Genomic DNA, 18762 nt, shown 5'->3' with positions numbered 1-18762 from the left:
CGTGTATGGCGCCACCCTTGACCAAGTCATTAAATGTGAAATAGGGAACATTTCCTTGTGAGACCATGCCAACATCACCCTTGACCTCAAGGATTAATACAACTTTAAACACTGAAGCCCGTGGCAACTCAACACGTCACTGCTTCACAACACTGAATTCAAGGACGCCGTTAACAAAGCCCTACAACAGTATTTTCATGACAATGGCAATCCGGATACACTACTTAGCGTGGGTTGGGCAGCACATAAACCAGTGACCATAGGCCTACTCATATGACAGGCATCTTACTTAAAAAAACAATCCCTAGCCCAACTCTCCCTCTGGCAATGAGACTTGTACCGACTGACAGTCCAAAACCAATTAACGCCCTCACAAACACTCAAAGATGACATTCTAACGTTAACTAGGAAAATCCACCAACATGCACTAGAGAAAACAAGCCTGCAACTCACAAAACTGAAAACAACCACATATACCCAAGGAAATAAAGCCAGTAAATTATTAGCACACATATTAAAGAAAAGACAAACTAAACAAAATAGTTTTTTTCTCACAAAACAAGATGGAACGAAATGCATGATCCCCAGAGAAATTAGTAAAAAAGTAATTTTCCAGCTATTTCACAAATCTGTACAAGCTCCAAAAAGAACCCAACACACACCAACCACTGACAGAAGCCATGTAGGCCAATTTGGACTCGGTTAAACTACCAAGTCTAACTCCCCACCAACAAACTCTACTTGCCGCCCCAGTAGATATTGCAGAGATTCTGGCAGCAATTAAACACTCCCATCGGGCAAATAACCAGTACCCGACGGGTTTGACAACTTGTACTCTAAAACATTTCCCTTGCTCCCCACTTAAATAAATGAAGCAGTCAGAACTTGAAACCTTAGGCTTGAAACACTCCTGTCACGCTACCAAAACCATGCAAATCCCCCACACAACCACAAAACTTCCAACCCATCTCACTCCTCAATACTGATGCAAAGCTGTTTGACAAACTCTTCACCATGAGACTAGGGGCAGTCTTGCCATTTATTATACACAATGATCGAGACAGGTTCATAACTGGCAGAACGGATTCCGACAATACGCGAAAGGTAAACATAGTGTACAGCTTCAAGCGACAAAACACAGGGGGTCTGTTGCTCTCACTAGATGCAGAGAAAGCCTTTGACTGCTTGCACTGAAAATTTTTGGAAGCGGTGTTTCAGAAGTTTAGAGTACCAGAGGGCTTTCTGTACAGTGCACCCTCTGCCCAAGTACTCAATGCAAACTTTGTCTCAGACTCATTTGTTATAACCAACGGCACACGTCAAAGCTGTCCACTATCCCCGCAACTTTATGTTTTGGCACTAGAACCGCTAGCCGAAAGAATCAGGAGCAACACAGCCATACACAGGGTGCAGCTGGGAGACACCGAGTAAAAAAACAAATTTATTTGCGGACGATGTCCTACTAACGCTGATGCGACCCCTAATATTCTTACCTACCTCCTTGCTGAAAATCAAAACTACAGAGAACACCCCTATTACAAATTAAACACTTCCAAATCACAGGTCATGGGATTAGGATTAGGGAAAAAACTCCTGACAAACTCGCTGGTCCGGTCAGCTCCCCTGTCAGCTTACAGTGTAAGTCTCGCGGCCTCACTATGACCCCGCGGCTCTCGCGAGACTTACACTGGGAGCTGACCGAGGTGCTGAACGGAACGGCGCGTAGGAGGAGGGAGCTGACAGGAGTTGCAGGAGAGGTAAGCGCTCGCTGCCAGCCCCCAGTCTGTATTATGGCAATATAAATTGCCATAATACAGACACTGACTCGAGTATAAAATAAAATATACATAAAATGTGCTGAAAAACTCGGCTTATACTCGAGTATATACGGTATTCTGGATACCGCAGCACTTGCGTCATTCAAACCCAAACACGTTACCCACACCTGCCCTACTAATCAAAACATGGGACAACAACAGGAAAGCGTTGTGTTCCCCCATGCCCTGGTCAATGGCCATGCAAATCCATTGCATACACGCATTAAACTCCTCGATTAACCATCACCTGTGGATAAGCAGAGGTTGCACATCTGTACGACACCTATTTGACTGGTGTACCATGATACAGTTTCCAACACTTAAAGTTCAGTTTAATTTGCCCTGCAGAACACTGTTCTCTTACCTCCAATTAAAATCCCTACTATCCACTATCCAAGCCACGACCTCCCCCCAGACCGTCACATCATTCGAAAAATCCTGCCAATCCCCACTCCCAAGAAAACATTTTACATATGCTATGCTCTACTGAATAGAAACCTAGAGACTGTCACAGACAGACACATTACAGCATGGCACGAAGACCTAAGCCACACCTTTAATGACACACAATGGTCTAAGGCCTTTATGGCCCATAGGAGCTGGTCGAGGTGTGCATCCCACATGGAACTCATGTGTAAGCTACAGTACCGGTGGTACATGGTCCCGGACAGGCTGGCACGAATATACCCCAACATGTCAAACAAGTGATGGAAGTGCGCGGCCGAAGTGGGGACAATGCGCCACGTATGGTGTTCATGTGGGAAATTTAGGCCATACTGGCTCATGGTTGAACGAACCACCACCAATACCCTGCAATGCCCGGTCACCCTAACGCTTAGTATTTCTGACCCTAGAGGACTTTTCCAAACCAGACGCCGTGATCCTCTTCCATATCCTCATAGCAGCCAGCACACTCATAGCTAGAGCATGGAAGTCCACGGATATCCCATCACAACTCCTTCTACATCACCAAATCTCTACTAATTTAGATTATGAATCCATGTTAATCCCCCAACCCCACCTACGAAGTAGAGCCATAGCTGCCAGAGACAGCTGGAAAAACAGGCTACCTGCATAAATATCTTTTGTTTAAATAAAATAAAAATAAATATATATATATATATATAGTGCAGAGGCCAGAAGTGGTGCCACCACACAGGATGAAAGAGGAAGATTAAAGAACATTGGACAACAAACTTACGATCCTCCCCCATTAACACACCAGCACACCACATTCACTCACCCACCTCTCACCAAAAGGAAAAGGGTCCCTTCACTTGCCCACTCACCATGTTATGACTTTGTTATGTTTAACTCTCTTCTGTTTTATTATATTTTACTTTACAATGTTTCATTGACTAACCGTAACGATGCTGTACTGATCTACTGATACATGAAAAACAGTCTACAGGCCTACAGGGCAGCATCTGAGAGTGTGGACAAAAGTGGAACATGACACACACCACAGCACCCAGGAACACTTTTGGGGGTCAAGTGCCATTGTCATTACTAACAACCTAAGGAATCTACTTCGAACATTACAAATACATAGTTGCTAACACATGTACTCTACCCCTCTCTACCAACCATACTCTCAAGACCAACCCAGGGTTTCCAGGGAAAAGGTAGAAAAGGTAGAAAAGATAGACGTAGGATGACCCCCCAGGGTCACACACACAGTAATCCCTAACAAGCATATAACGGCAAGTGAGATGAACGAGCCTCTTTCAAGGCAAGATATCAGTAAGACTTATATACCTGATGAGGAATCTGATACCTCACAGCAACTAGAACCTGACACAAAAGCAATACCCAAACCGTGACTCATTTGAATATTGCACAAGGTACCCGCGTAGCGGAACAACACACTCTATTATAACTCCTGGGAGACACACACTCACACATAATCCTGCACTTGAATGATGATTATTTCTAAGATGATGGTTTACCTTGTTGCCAGCACTGAGTAACTACTATCTTGTACTATGTATGACTGCTACATTGTTACGTTGAAAACACTCAGTAAAATATAAATGAGTGCAAATAATATTCTTTGTTTTTTGTATAGTCAGTAACTGGGTCATCTTAGCTTCACTTGGGTCCTTTAGGAAACACTTTATCACCACTCACTCTCATCCTTGTAAAATTGTCAATTTTAAAGCAATATGATGTCAGGGCTTTGTCTAATTTAAACGACCACTTTCCTTTGCCGAGCACCCTTTTGTAGTATTTGCTCTTAACTCCTCGAGGACGCAGTTTCAGAAGCTGGAGTTACACTTAAGGACACAGGGGATTTTTGCTTTGTTTTAGAAGTTGGCATGTTTGTTAAAATTACCAAACAAACGTATATATAGATATAAAGTAGACATCATAGGCTATTTACCTAAGGTTATTTTGACAATTTTTATGCAATACTTACTTGCAGTTTAACCCCTTAAGACCGCAGCCAAATGTACAAGTTGTGAACGAAACAAAATGTAAACAAAACCTGGCATTTGCGCTATATGTCTGTCCAACCGTAATTCACCTCTTTCATATTAAATGCACCCCCCCTTATTATATATCATTTTATTCAGGGGAATCAGGGCATTAATTTAATATCAAATATTTAGCTATGAAACATAATTTAATATGAAAAAAATGGGAGAAAATAAGATTTTCTTTTATTTTTCTAGTTCTACATGACATTTTAACTGTCAATGTCATAATACTGTTTGCTTTTACTGCAATAAAATACACATATTTGTATTCAGCAAAGTCTCACGTGTAAAACAGTACCCTCTATGTACAGGTTTAATGGTGTTTTGGGAAGTTACAGGGTCAAATATAGCGTGTTACATTTGAAATTGAAATTCGCCAGATTGGTTACTTTGCCTTTGAGACTGTATAGTAGCCCAGGAAATAAATTTACATCCATAATGGCATACCATTTGCAATAGTAGACGACCCAAGGTATTGCAAATGGGGTATGTCCAGTCTTTTTTAGTAGCCATTTGGTCACAAACACTGGCCAAAGTTAGCATTAGTATTTGTTTGTGTGTGAAAAATGCAAAAAACGCCAATTTTGGCCAGTGTTTGTGACTAAGTGGCTACTAAAAAAGACTGTACATACCCCATTTGCAATACCTTGGGTTGTCTACTATTGCAAATAGTATGCCATCATAGGGGTAATTTTCATTCTTGGGCTACCATGGGGTCAAAAAGGCAACGTAAGCAATCTGGCGAATTTTAATGTGAAAAAAATGAAACACAAGCCTTATATTTGACGCTGTAATTTTTGAAGACACCATAAAACCTGTACATGAGGGGTACTGTTATACTCGGGAGACTTCGCTGAACACAAATATTTATGTTTTAAAACAGTAAAAAGTATTGCAGCAATAATATCGTCCGTGTAAGTGCTGTTTGTGCGTGAAAAATGCAAAAAACGTCACTTTTACTGCCGATATCATCGTTGTAATACATTTTACTGTTTTGAAACACTAATATTTGTGTTCAGCGAAGTCGCCCGAGTAAAACAGTACCCCCCATGTACAGGTTTTATGGTGTCTTGGAAAGTTATAGGGTTAAATATAGTGCTAGCAAATTAAATTCCCTATACTTTCGGCATGGGTTGTCAGGCAGGTCCCGCTAATTGTAATTAATTAGGATACCTAATTATGTAAAATTATTACATAAATATATGTGTAGAATTAATATATGTATATATATATATATATATATATATATACATATGTGTATATATACGTATATATATATATATAATTTTTTTTAAATATTTTTATTTATATATAGGTATATATATAGTGATATATACGTATATATTTATGTATATAGATATATATATTATTTCGTTCTACGTGTATTTTGATATAAATATATATATAGGGGCGGAGCCTGACAGCACACGAGAGCGGTTGCCAATCTCCCGAGCTCCGACAAAAGAGAGCAATAACCCGCAAAAAACAAACACACCGAACCCCATCCAACCACATCCGTACCAGAAAACAACAGGGTACGACCCGCTGAACAAGTAGATGCCGTTCTTCCAACCCGCGGCTAGAAAAACCCACAGCCGCGGCTCCAAGGCCTACCGTGCGGGAAACCTCCAGCTCGAGGCGGACTGGGCTCCCCGCATGTGGAGCGACCTCGGCCTACCAGACCCGAACACACACATAACAGAGGAGATGGGTCGGAAGCCTCAGAAACAATCCACAAACACTCCCCAGTCTCACCGTGACATTGGACAGATGCTGCGAATGCCAGGGCCAAACACAGCCCAGAATCAACAGGTGGATGGAGGGGAATCCTCCCGCGAACACACCCCAGCAGAAACCAGAAAAACTACCCCACCCAGGGCAGAAGACACAGCCCCTGCAACAAAGGGGGACATACAGGACATGCTAACTAATCTTCAAAGGAACCTCTGACAAATGTGGGAAGCGGACCTGGCAGTGCTGAAAACAGAGGTACACACACTAAATGCTCGCACTGAAACGAATGAGACAGATATACTTACCCTCAGACAGGGCCTCAAAGCTCTAAACGACCAGATGCATCAAATACAAGCCCAACAAGTCAACCTCACTAACCAAGTCAGCATAATAGATGACAGAGGAAGAAGGAAAAACATCAAACTCAGAGGAGTCTCAGAGACAGTACCCACACTTCATTAGAAGGCTGGTGTCTTCCCTCATCCCAACGCGACAGGCTAAACACTTTACCTTTGATGGGGTATACCGGATAACTAAATCCCCACAAGCACCCACCGCAGCACCACGGGACATCATCCTCCGTTGTCACTCGCTAACAGACAAAATTGGCCTACTAGCCGCCCTTAAAGGGAATACCCCGTACCAATTTGAAACCAGCACCATATCAGTCTTTCAGGACTTGAGCAGATCTACACTGTTATGGAGAAAGGGAATGCAGCCCGTTACAAAACTCCTCCAAATAGCAGGACTAACATACAGATGGTCAACGCCCAGAACGCTCCTGGTCACGAAAGACGGGAATACATATAAGGCGTCAGACCAAGCAGACAGCACGGCCTTAATGACAGCACTGGCCATACTCCACAAGGACTACCGGCTCCAGAAACACCCAGCACTAGCCCACGCAGCATAGAAGACTCCCCTAATCTCACGGACGGAGGAGAGGAAAGAGGCCAAGCAACCTGAACCCACAGAATGCTCGTGTTGTTTACGCTAATGTTTTACCTATGTTTACCTATGTTTTGAGGTTCGCTTACACACTACTACATTCACACTCTTTATGTCGGACTCACACCACGTAGCGGCAGCTCCGCGACCTGACTACACAACTCCCTCCCCCCCCCCCCCAGTGCCCCAGGGTAAAGGGACACAGCCAACCATGGAGCGCTACATCCCACACCGGGAACCAGACATACAGGGGACACATAAGCAACGCACGTAGCCATAACAGACGAACCCCAAGAACAAAATAGACACCCACGCTCCGAATCACAACCCATTCCCATATAGACGATGGCCTGTTCGCTAGGCAGAAAAACATCTTGACTCAACCATACACGCGGGGGACATGGCAGACTCTACTGGCACAAAAAGATAAGGGTACGCTAGACCATTACGACAGAACAACAAGTTAAATAGCCCCAGTTCCCACCCCCCCCCCCCCCGCCACTTCAATAGGCACTCTGAGACACAGAGATAAGGGACACCAGACGTAAAGTGGGAACCATACACCCACCAGCATATGAGGTGATCCAACACATAGAATAACGGGAAGTGGGACAACTGCCCTAAAAGCCTCAAGGCCAAAACAGTCACCCCCACAATGTTCATAACGGTGATGCATCACCGTTTCACAATCTCGCGCCTAGCAACTGTCAGTATTTTCGTAGGCACTTCGTTATAACCCATCAGACCATTATACAAAAATGTGCATTCACTGTTATAGCCAAACTACTGTATGGACATGTTTGTTACATTAACTTAAAATAATATAATCGTGGCATAAACAGAAATGTCTGTATCACTGTCGATGCACTGAAAAATAAAGAATTTAAAAAATATATATATATATTAATATCACAATACAGTTAGAACGAAATAAAACACATCTATATATTTTTTAATATTTTATTTTTAATTATTTTTTTTATTTTATTTTTTTACGTATTTACATATTTTTTATATTATATATAAATATATATATATAACAATAATTATATATATATTTAATCAGTATCAGTCTACGTGTAATTTGATATAAATATATATATATATATATATATAATTATATATATATATATATATATTAATATTAAAATACACCTAGACAGTGTATGTGTGTGTATGTGTGTATATGTGTATATATATACTTAGATCATATATATAATACATATATATGATCTAAGTATATATATATTTTTTTACACTTATTTTAATTTTATTTCCAGCCAGCAGGGGGACCAACTGTCATTACAGTTAGTCCCCCTGCTGGCAATGCTGCAGCCAGCTATCCCGGCCATGTGATTGTGAGGTCCTCGCAAGGACCTCACTCTCACATGGCCCGGGGGGGCTGAAGAGGACGGAGGTGCCGCGGGGGGCTCCCTGGGAGTCCCCCCAACCGCGATCGCCGGCGTGGGATCGCCGGTGACCGGGTAAGTAAAAAAAAAATGGAGGGCGTACTATTACGTCCTGCGGCGTTTAGAGCCGCTTTAAAAAGGACGTAATAGTACACCCTCCGGTCTTAAGGGGTTAAACTGCTTCGAGACTCCTCAGTTTAAGCTTTCTTGTGGTCACTTCCAAAGTGGCACCCATAGTTGGTTGTTGGGGTTCCTACATTGAGGAGTCTTTTGAAACAGTTTAAATTGCAAGTAAGTATTGCAAGTTAGCATGTAAATCTCCCATATTAAAATTAGTGTAGGACCCACCAATATTGGGGTACTGTGACATAGTGGTGGGCTTAACACAATATTGCCATATGGTGGAAGTGAATACCCATATTTATTTGCTAAGATAGGTGATTTTAAGTAGCCTTGTTTAAATTAACTGTTTTTTTCTTTGTGTGTGCACTGTTCCTATAACTGTATTTTGTAAATGTTTTGGTCTTTACGGCAGCACCACTGCTTAGAAATGCATGGTTTTTTGTTTTGTTTTTTAAAATTTTTATTTAAGTTTTTATTGTTTTTCAGATAATATTAAAAAAATTTGTAATGCGAGTAAATTCTTATAGGAGTTACAGAAAGACATGAATTATACGGTCTCGGTGCTGGTAAAGTGGTACAATAAGCTATTTTGCAATTGCATGTTACAGAGTTTGGGTTAGATTCACAATAACATTGATATGTAGCAAGTTTTGTTACAGAAGAGTACCGGTTGTACATATTTGAACAGTAGACTGTGGATATTACATGGTTCAGTAAAACGCCTTTTGCTCTAGCTTAAGCGTGAGATTGCTACATTTCTTTCCTGCCTTCTTGTCGTAGAGATAGTATTTGTTACAGGTGTAAGTGTTGTGAAGTTTAACGTCATTTCAGGATTTGGTTTCTGTCACTATGGGAAAGCCATCTAGTGTTGTCGGTATTGGTCTTTAAGTCCCACTGTGCGCCCGGGCGCCCAGGGCCACCCCGGACATCCATCCAGCCGCATAGTTCGCACACAGAAATGCATGTTTTGGGTGTTTCCCCATTTCCCTTTTAAACTCTGAGGGATTGTCTGTCACCTCTGAATCTGCTGTCAGAATTCAGTAAGCCTCCTCGGCACTGAACTTCCGAAGCATTTTAACATTTTTATATAAGAACTTAACTAAATAATGTAATAAACATATTTTTTCACTGGGGGACTGGTGGCTATCTTTACCTTCAAATACTTGGAAGGTATACAGATATCCACTGCCACTCTCATTTGTACAGCTTGATGCCATATTGGGATCTTTTGACTGGTATGCACTGCTTGAGCCGCAGCTTTCCCCTATATTTTATGAGGGACCCATCTGTACATATATATTTTTGGGGTATAAATTGTTCCAAATTCTTTATTAAACTGGAAAATTAGAGGGCGTGTTTTTGACAGCTAATCACACTGCGGATGAGCGTTTGGGGGGCACTTCAAATTATTATTAAAGTGCATAAAATACCTGGGGGAACTGGCTTCATATCTGGGGGAACTCATTATCTGGGGGAAAATGGGGGTATCACATACTGGGTTTATTGATCGGTACATTCTAATGCTGGCCTTCATAATTATGCCCATCAGCATAGTTAGTGCCCAGAATTTCTTTATTTCTGGTACACTAGTGGGTTATCAACTCCCTGTAGATGACTCTCTACGTTTCATGCCATGTTCTGCACTGCGTAAATGCTTGTGTGGGTGACAACCCACAAAATTAAGAATTCATCCCCCAATAACAGCTGCATTAAATCCTGTAAACTATAATTGAACAAGTATGCGTGAATTCTAGGAGTGGCTGTGAACACAGAGAGGTCAGGTATGAAATCGTTAGGAGGTACCTAGTCATCAGCGCTATGATTAGTGCCAGAGGAATCTGCATCCCTATACTGAGGGCCCTGAATCTGTGTCACCAGTCACCAGTGTTACTCTCTGAGGCAGTGTCGGACGCTAAAATAGATTAGAGGCTATTCTCGGCAGTAAATGTTCTAAGCACGGTCAGTGCTTACACTTTAGCTAAATAAAGTATTTTAATTTTTTAGCTTTTTCTTAATTTTTTACACGTTTTTGTTCCCCTTTTTTTTAAAAAAAAAAAAAACACTTTTTAAAAATGTTTTATAACTTTTTACCCCAACTATCCTAAAAATAATAAAACAACAAATTAAATACATTTAAACCCTGAAGGTTAAAACAAATTTAAAGTTAACCCCTGAGGACTAAAAAAAAATATCATAGTAAAATACTGTGATCAAAATTCTGATCATTGCAAGCAGTGTTCAATGGGTATGGTAAGGGTTAATTATTTGAAAGAATTTGGTAAAGGGAGATCTGCCATTTTCTAGAGTTGGAGGAAGGTGGTTCAGAAGTCCCAACAGCACAATGATCGCTGTGACTGGCTATCACAATGATCACATGCTCGAATAGCATGATTGGCTGCTGCTTGCCTGCCTCAGAGACCGAGGCAGCCAGCAACAGCATTAACCCTACGATTGTGATGACCATGGTGATCTGGCATTAATCTTAGAAAGTTATGGACAGTTTCCATCATGCATCCTTAAGGTTACGACTGCCATAACAGAATATTTCTGCCAAGCATTGTGAAGGGGTTAAGTGGGTTTTTGATCTCATAGTTTTTTATGGTTTTAACTCTGCTAGTCTTGTCCCTGAATTCTGGTTTCTCTGACCTAGTTACGTATTGACCTCAAGTTGTTTATTGACTTGGCCTTAGTTTTGGTATCTGATATTTCCTTTTTCAGACTAAGCATTAAGTAATATACCTATGTTTCCTACTGTGTCTTTCTGACCTTTATCTTGCTGAGGATACACTTTAGTTGTGTGACAGGTGTGACCATCACAACCATAACTAATACAAATAAAAGCTACCTGTTCTTCTGTAACAAGTAAAATTGCCATGCTTATTAATAGGAAATATTTTTTGGTAAATGCATGGATGATTCAATTCAGTTCAAGTATTTTATTTTTACTTCAGCTGATATTGTGATATTGTAAATATTGTAAATTTCAACTTAATGTAACATGATGAAATATCCCAATCTGGTATTGATACTTGTATAATAATCTGACTTGTATTAAAATACAAAGTCCCTTATTTAAAACTTTTTCCCCAATTTGATCTAGAACATAAATCTAATGCATTATCATTCGTAGCTCAGCAAATATAAAACTGTAACTGGCTATCAGATCAAAGTACAAAATAATGAATATTAAGGAAGAATTGTAGTCCAGCTGAGAAAAGTAACTCTATAGGTAAACTGGAAACAAAAAATAGGAAATTGTTGAAATAACAGCAGTCTTCCAAAACAGTAACATCTCCAATCACACTTGAAAAACTTCTGGGAAACGTTCTGTCTTGCTTTCAGATAACCATAGGAGAAATTAACAACCCATTCAATTGGCTACACTTGTGTTAAAGGACAGCTTTATGTCATGAAAAACATTTTAATCCTTTCAGTGTTGGGGAAACGCATTTCCACACAAGATACATGTGCACAAACCCATGTAACATCATACACAGCATTCATATAAAACATTGAAGGGAAGATGCTAACATTAACCCCTTACTGCCGAATTACAGAAACACGTGTGGCCACCAGCTGGACTATCATCATATAAAGGCTGTACTTAATGAAGGCAGCTGGTACAAGATGGAAGGTGGCTGCTTGTGCAAGTGGTGAGATTGCGCCGTAGTGTCATGCTGCCTTATTAAGTCTGTTGAGAACAGGAATGCTGGGTTGTTGGTTACTGGTCAATGAGGTCATATCCCCATGCCTGAATCTCCAGTGAAGTTGGCTGGTGCTTTTAGGTGCTCCAGCAGATCTGCAGCATTGACAATCATCTACTCATTGGTGGAAAGCCTGCATTGCTACGTATTTCTATCGTGGAGGTATACAAGGTGCTATGTAACATTAAACCTGTGATGCCTGTAGTACAATCTACTAACTTAAATGTGCCATAGTAACCTTTTCTTGGTTGCAGAATACAATGAGATATGTCACAACAAGCATTCTGGGAACATCAGAACTAGCATTGACATGGATGTTGCAAAGTCATGAAAGAAGACAAATAGTTTAACCCCTTAAGGACCAAACTTCTGGAATAAAAGGGAATCATGACATGTCACACATGTCATGTGTCCTTAAGGGGTTAAAGATGTGACAAATACATTCTTCGGGAAATATTGTCAATCAAAACAACCCTGCCTTCTTTCATGTGATAGATGTTCCTAAACCATCTCATGCCATGCCAGATATACATACACCTCTACCTGCCCCATCGAAACTTATCCCTTTGCTTATCTATTCTTTTGACCTGAATGTAGGCTAGGTCTGCTACTATTAAATGTGTGTCTTTCCCCCTGATCCTGGTAATGTAATGACTGGATCTTTAATTTTTATAAATGTGTGCAGTCTGTGGGTTATTTGCAAAAGTGTATCTAGTGTAACTAACTTAATATGAGTAAGTTAGTCTCCTGCCCTCATTTCTTAGTATCACTAACCTCTGCTCCTTAGTTCTAAATTCTAACAGCACAACCTACAGACAAAGCATCGACAAGGTATTACGGTATTAAAATTATGGGTTTATATACTGTTTTTCAGTATGAAAATAATACATTTACAGCACCCTAATTGGCGGGTTTACCTTTAAACAGACACAAATTAGGTGTTTTCCTTTGAAGTTAAATTGATTCTCAGTATTCGCGTGCATTAGCTAATGCTTGTTGTGAGAAGAAAGGTTGATATCACATGTTCCCTTTTTTCCTGTGCCTTCTCACCGCCGACACACAATAAACTTGTTCTCAGAAGTCAATTTATAATGTGAATTACTGACATTAAAGAAATTGAAAGATATATTTAAATGGTGTATTGGACGTATAAACATTAATATAGATCTACTTAAAACCTCATCTCAGGAAATAAACATGGTCTTTATATATTACATAAATACAGAAAATATGAAGTACGGTCCTCTTATCTGATAATGTTTTCAGTAGAATAACGCAGTAATTACAAAGTATTTATTTCATGCAATACAGTGTACAAAAACAATCATTCACAGCTAATGAATACTATCTATTTAATGTACAGTTTTTTCCCTATTCTTCCTGCTTTGTTAAGGTGCGTATATTGCATCTTATTATACTAATATTACATATCTACAATTAACAAATATGTTGGCTTATAACATTTTGTTAGTACGTGTTAGAACTGTAAGGTGCAGTTCTGAACTCATTAAGAGAAGGCATCATATTAATCCGTAACTCATTTAGGGGAGCACTGTATCATATATATATATAAGAGAAAGTGCAAATAAATATAATACAAATAAAAAGTATAAAAAGTATAAAAGAAAAAGTATCTATACACATCAGAAACTTCCTTTTCAATTTAACATAAAACAATATCAATATAAAGTGTCAGCGCTTAAGTAAATTAATCCTTAGTTTCACAATCAGGGTAATCAACATATGCATCTTTAAAATCAATGATAAAATAAAGTAATAAAATACAATAAGCAGCATACATATCACAGCATGCACTACTTCAATATATAAATCATCCGATATAATGTCCACGAGTCCAGGGGTAATCTGTAAGGGGGTAATATTCCCCCAAAGGTTGGATCAGAGGATTAGCTCACAGAGGATTAGCTAATTTCTGCACAACGGGAAACTGGTGGTGTGTCCTCTGCTGTCCCTGCTCTCTGCACTGCCGGCTCGCCTGCTCTTACTAGCCCCACGCCGTGCAGCCCCCGCTGTACAGAAATGAACTTGTTGTAGAATTATTAGACCCCTTATAACCTATAACCATTATTAGGCCCCTTATAAACTATATAATCCTTACTGGGCCCCTTTAATACTATATTCTCATATTCAGCTCTCAGGCCTCATAGTTTAAGCTTTACAAGATTCCTTTGTTCGTAGAAACAGCATGTCAGCAGAAAATGCTAGAATCTTCTGGTTAAATAAAACACTGTAGCAGATAGTCTTGATAGAGTGTATAATTGCTAAAGAGGCCTTGAGATGCTAACCTTGAAATGACTAAGGTACCAACTACTCATTATGGATAGCTGCCAAGCCCCCCTCCCATCGAGTAAGCTGTAAGCTCCCTCGTGCCCAGCAAGATGGCGCTGAAACCTGGAGGAGACCGTCATGACATCAGTTATGACATAAGACGTAACACCCAACAGGGAGGGCATTTGACTAACCACTTTACACCTTTAGCCAATTGACAATGTTTTCTTGCTCATATCTTGATTTTTATAATGATGTAATTCTGCCTTTAAAAGGGCTTGCAAGCCCGCTTTTTAACAGAAGCCAATAAATTTCCTGAAGTTCCATCTAATCTGAACTCTGTGTCAGTGTGAATTTACTTCTGCGTATACGCAATTTAAACATCTCTAATTTGGACAGGAACAGATAGTCATTCAAACTTCTTTGTTTGCTTAAAAGATTCCCTTATCAAACTAATGCTCTGTTTCAATACGGCAAGCTAAATAAAAGGTACTTTTGGTACAAGGAGTGTGGATCCAACCTTTGTGGGAATGATGAATGGAAATTAAGGGAGCTGAGGACTCAGTTTTGGTAAAACGATATCTAGGAAGGATGGATGGAATAGATCAGTAAGAAAAAAAAAATTGAGACCAAGAGGTGTGAAGAAGAAGGAGATGTGAAAATAGAAGATGATGTAAGTCAAAAGGGATATAGATACCGGGATAAAACTGGTGCTACAAGCATGTACATAAGACAAAGAGAAAACTACACTGGGAATAGACATAAATATGTAAGACTAGGGATAGACCGATTATTGGTTTCACCTTTTACAAGTGCCAATATTCTGCATATTTCTGATTATCAGTATCAGTCGTGTAATTTACCAATATTACCGATGACTTATTCACTTCTCCAAGTTGCCACAAACCGTCTTCAGAAACTCCAGATGCCACCGACAAAGATTAGTGGTATGAATGAAAAAGAGAAAAACAGAGAAAGGGTTTAAGTGGTAGGGAGAAATAGTGAGATATATAGGAGAACACACACATATAAAGAATTATATTTTTTTTCAGTATATATATGGATTGCATTAAAAAAAAAATATATATATACCCATGATTGAAGCTCTGGTATTTGCTGTGATTTGCATTCAAATATTTGTAGGATCTAAACCAAGTTATAACTTAGTCGGCCACAGAATTCTCTTAACTTTCTGTAGAAATGATGAGTTTATAAACACAGAACTATTTTTTTGTTGGGAATTTTTTTTCCAGTCTGTCTGAAATTCTGGCATGTCGAGATTTGGTTTGTATGAAATTCAGTGAATATTTTCTTTGATCCCCCATGCCCATGTGCACAAATGAAGCAGTGGGAACCTGCCTACTAAACAATGAGCCAGTGGCTGCTTGCAGGAATGATGAATGAATTTGGTGTGTGAGCCATTTGGTCATTCTGTCAATAGTGGCTTTGTATTATTTTTCTGACTAAAAGACTGTAAATTAAAATTTCCAGTAATTTTTAGGGATGTGCATGGGCAAAGGACTTCGGCAATTCGGCACTTCGGCACTTCGGCACTTTGGTCCGGTTCAGCACTTCTAAAATTCGTGACTTCGAGAATTCGGGTCAACAATTCCCTAACCCTACCCCTAACCCTACTCTTACCCCTAACCCTAACCCTTCAAGTTAGGGTTAGGTGTAGGGGTAGGATTAGCGTTAGAAGTAGGGGTATGGTTAGGTGTAGGGATAGGGATAGGGTTAGGGTTAGGAGTAGGCTTCATTTTCCCTCCCTCTCCTGTTTTGCCACTTTTCAGAAATCCAAAGCACTTTGGCACTTCTGAAATTCGGCACTTCTGCAATTCGGACATTTGGGAGCATCCAAATGTCCGAATTGCCGAAATTCGTCTGAATTTAAATTTAGACCGAAACAAATTGCACATGTCTAGTAATTTTGTCATTGTTAAGAATATGAATGCACATGCCTTTGAGTTTATCCCATCAGTGTACATTAAGGACACCATGAAAGTTTTGGGGAGTTGTAGTTATACTGTTAACTAAAACTCCCTACAGAAACATAAGTAATGCTATCATGTTCATCAGTTTTTATGGATGAGAAACAATGCAGCCTAGGAGAGATGGACTAAAATAGTTGATTTATAGGAAGAGTAGATTTGGTCAGGAAGAAGTGCTAACGCCAGCAGCAACCACCATATGCACAGAAACCACAAGTTACAACAATGTAAAAAGGAAAAGTATTTTAGTGAGAAGAACACAAATGAAAAACCGGGAAACTCAAGGAAAAGAGTACACCTCTGAGACTCAGACCTCCTGGTTTCAGGCAGCAGTGCTTCTGGGACTCAGGCCTTCTAAATACTGAGGGAACAGCCTATGGGAGCAGGGTAATGGGAGCAGGGCCTCCAGGAGCAGGATGCTGGGAGCAAGCAGGGATAAGTCTAGACTAAATATGAAAAAACAGGAAACTCAATATAATTACAAGATAGGGCCAGTGGAGACAGCGTCTCGATTTGTCCATATGACGATTTGGAGTTCAGGATTTTAGATGAACAGCCAATCGGCCACAATTCTTACAATTTGCATTCCTTTTAAATCTAATTCACACGTCTATAAATACTATAACAGTGTCATCACTAGTGGACATCTTTATGGAGAGATATGCAATATTATTGGCTTTAGAGCCACCAGTCCCCTATTCACTATACCACAACTCATAATATAGTGTACTTTTATAAGGTTACTTATATTGTGTGCTGATATTTCTGTAAATATTATTATCCTATGGCACTCAGGCATTAGCATGGCTCAAACTTACTGCACCCAGTGAAAATCTGCAATTCAGGTCGTGCATTTTATTTTTATTTTTACTTATATCAATAAAGTCTGTATCCCAGCAGTTGCATCCTGACAGTGTGAAAATCAAAAAGAAAATTTCATTTAGTGTGATATTTTATTGTATTTGTCAGGAACAGAGTAGAAAGTGCTGTGATTGACATGACACCATGCACAATTTCCTTATATTCATGTCTACAAGAAACAATTTGTACCCAACTCACTAAGCTATAGTACATGTGCTGCAGTTAGTCTATTACCTAAATGTGCAAGTATTTTAAATGAGATTCTGTTTATTTTCCTGCCTTTTCATGATTCAAGTTTTTTTTGGCACAATACCCAATCTTCAATTCTTGCTTATCCTAGTGATTTGACAGCATGGCATTAGTGATGTACCGAACTGTCCGCCGGCGAACAGTTCCCGGCGAACTTAGCGTGTTCGCGTTCGCCGCGGCGGGCGGACACATGCGCAGTTCGATCCGCCCCCTATTCGTCATCATTGGGCAAACTTTGACCCTGTGCCTCTCGGTCAGCAGACACATTCCAGCCAATCAGCAGCACTCCCTCCCTTCCACACCCTCCAACCTCCCTCCCAGCATCCATTTTCGATTCATTCTGAAGCTGCATGCTTAGTGAGAGGAGGGAAAGTTTAGCTGCTGCTGATTAGATAGGGAAATTGATAGCTAGGCTAGGGTATTCAGTGTCCACTACAATCCTGAAGGACTCATCTGATCTCTGCTGTAAGGACAGCACCCCAAAAAGCCCTTTTTAGGGCTATAACATCAGGCTGCTTTTTTTTTTTTTTTTTTCTTCCTGTGTAATGTAATTGCAGGTGCCTGCCTGCCAGCTTCTGTGTGAGGTTCACATTGGATACTGTGCCTACTTGCCCAGTGCCACCACTCATATCTGTTTTAACAATAGGTTAAGCTTTACATTTAAAATAAATATTTTTTTTCACTGTAATAGAAGAGCAGTTGCCTGCCTGCCAGCTTCTGTGTGAGGTTCACATTGGATACTGTGCCTACTTGCCCAGTGCCACCACTCATATCTGTTTTAACAATTGGTTAAGCTTTAGATTTAAAATAAATAATTTGTTTTCACTGTAATAGAAGAGCAGTTGCGTGCCTGCCAGCTTCTGTGTCAGGTTGGATGCCTTGCCCATTTGCACAGTCAGTGCCACCACTCATATCTGTTTTAACAATTGGTTAAGCTTTAGATTTAAAATAAATAATTTGTTTTCACTGTAATAGAAGAGCAGTTGCCTGCCTGCCAGCTTCTGTGTGAGGTTCACATTGGATACTGTGCCTACTTGCCCAGTGCCACCACTCATATCTGTTTTAACAATAGCTTAAGCTTTAGATTTTAAATAAATCATTTTTTTTTCACTGTAATAGAAGATCAGTTAGTTGTCTGCAAGCGTCTGGGTGTCAGGCCT

Source organism: Pelobates fuscus, chromosome 6 (genome assembly GCF_036172605.1).
Source record: "Pelobates fuscus isolate aPelFus1 chromosome 6, aPelFus1.pri, whole genome shotgun sequence".
Classification (NCBI taxonomy): Eukaryota; Metazoa; Chordata; class Amphibia; order Anura; family Pelobatidae; genus Pelobates; species Pelobates fuscus.
This window is presented reverse-complemented; position numbering follows the sequence as displayed.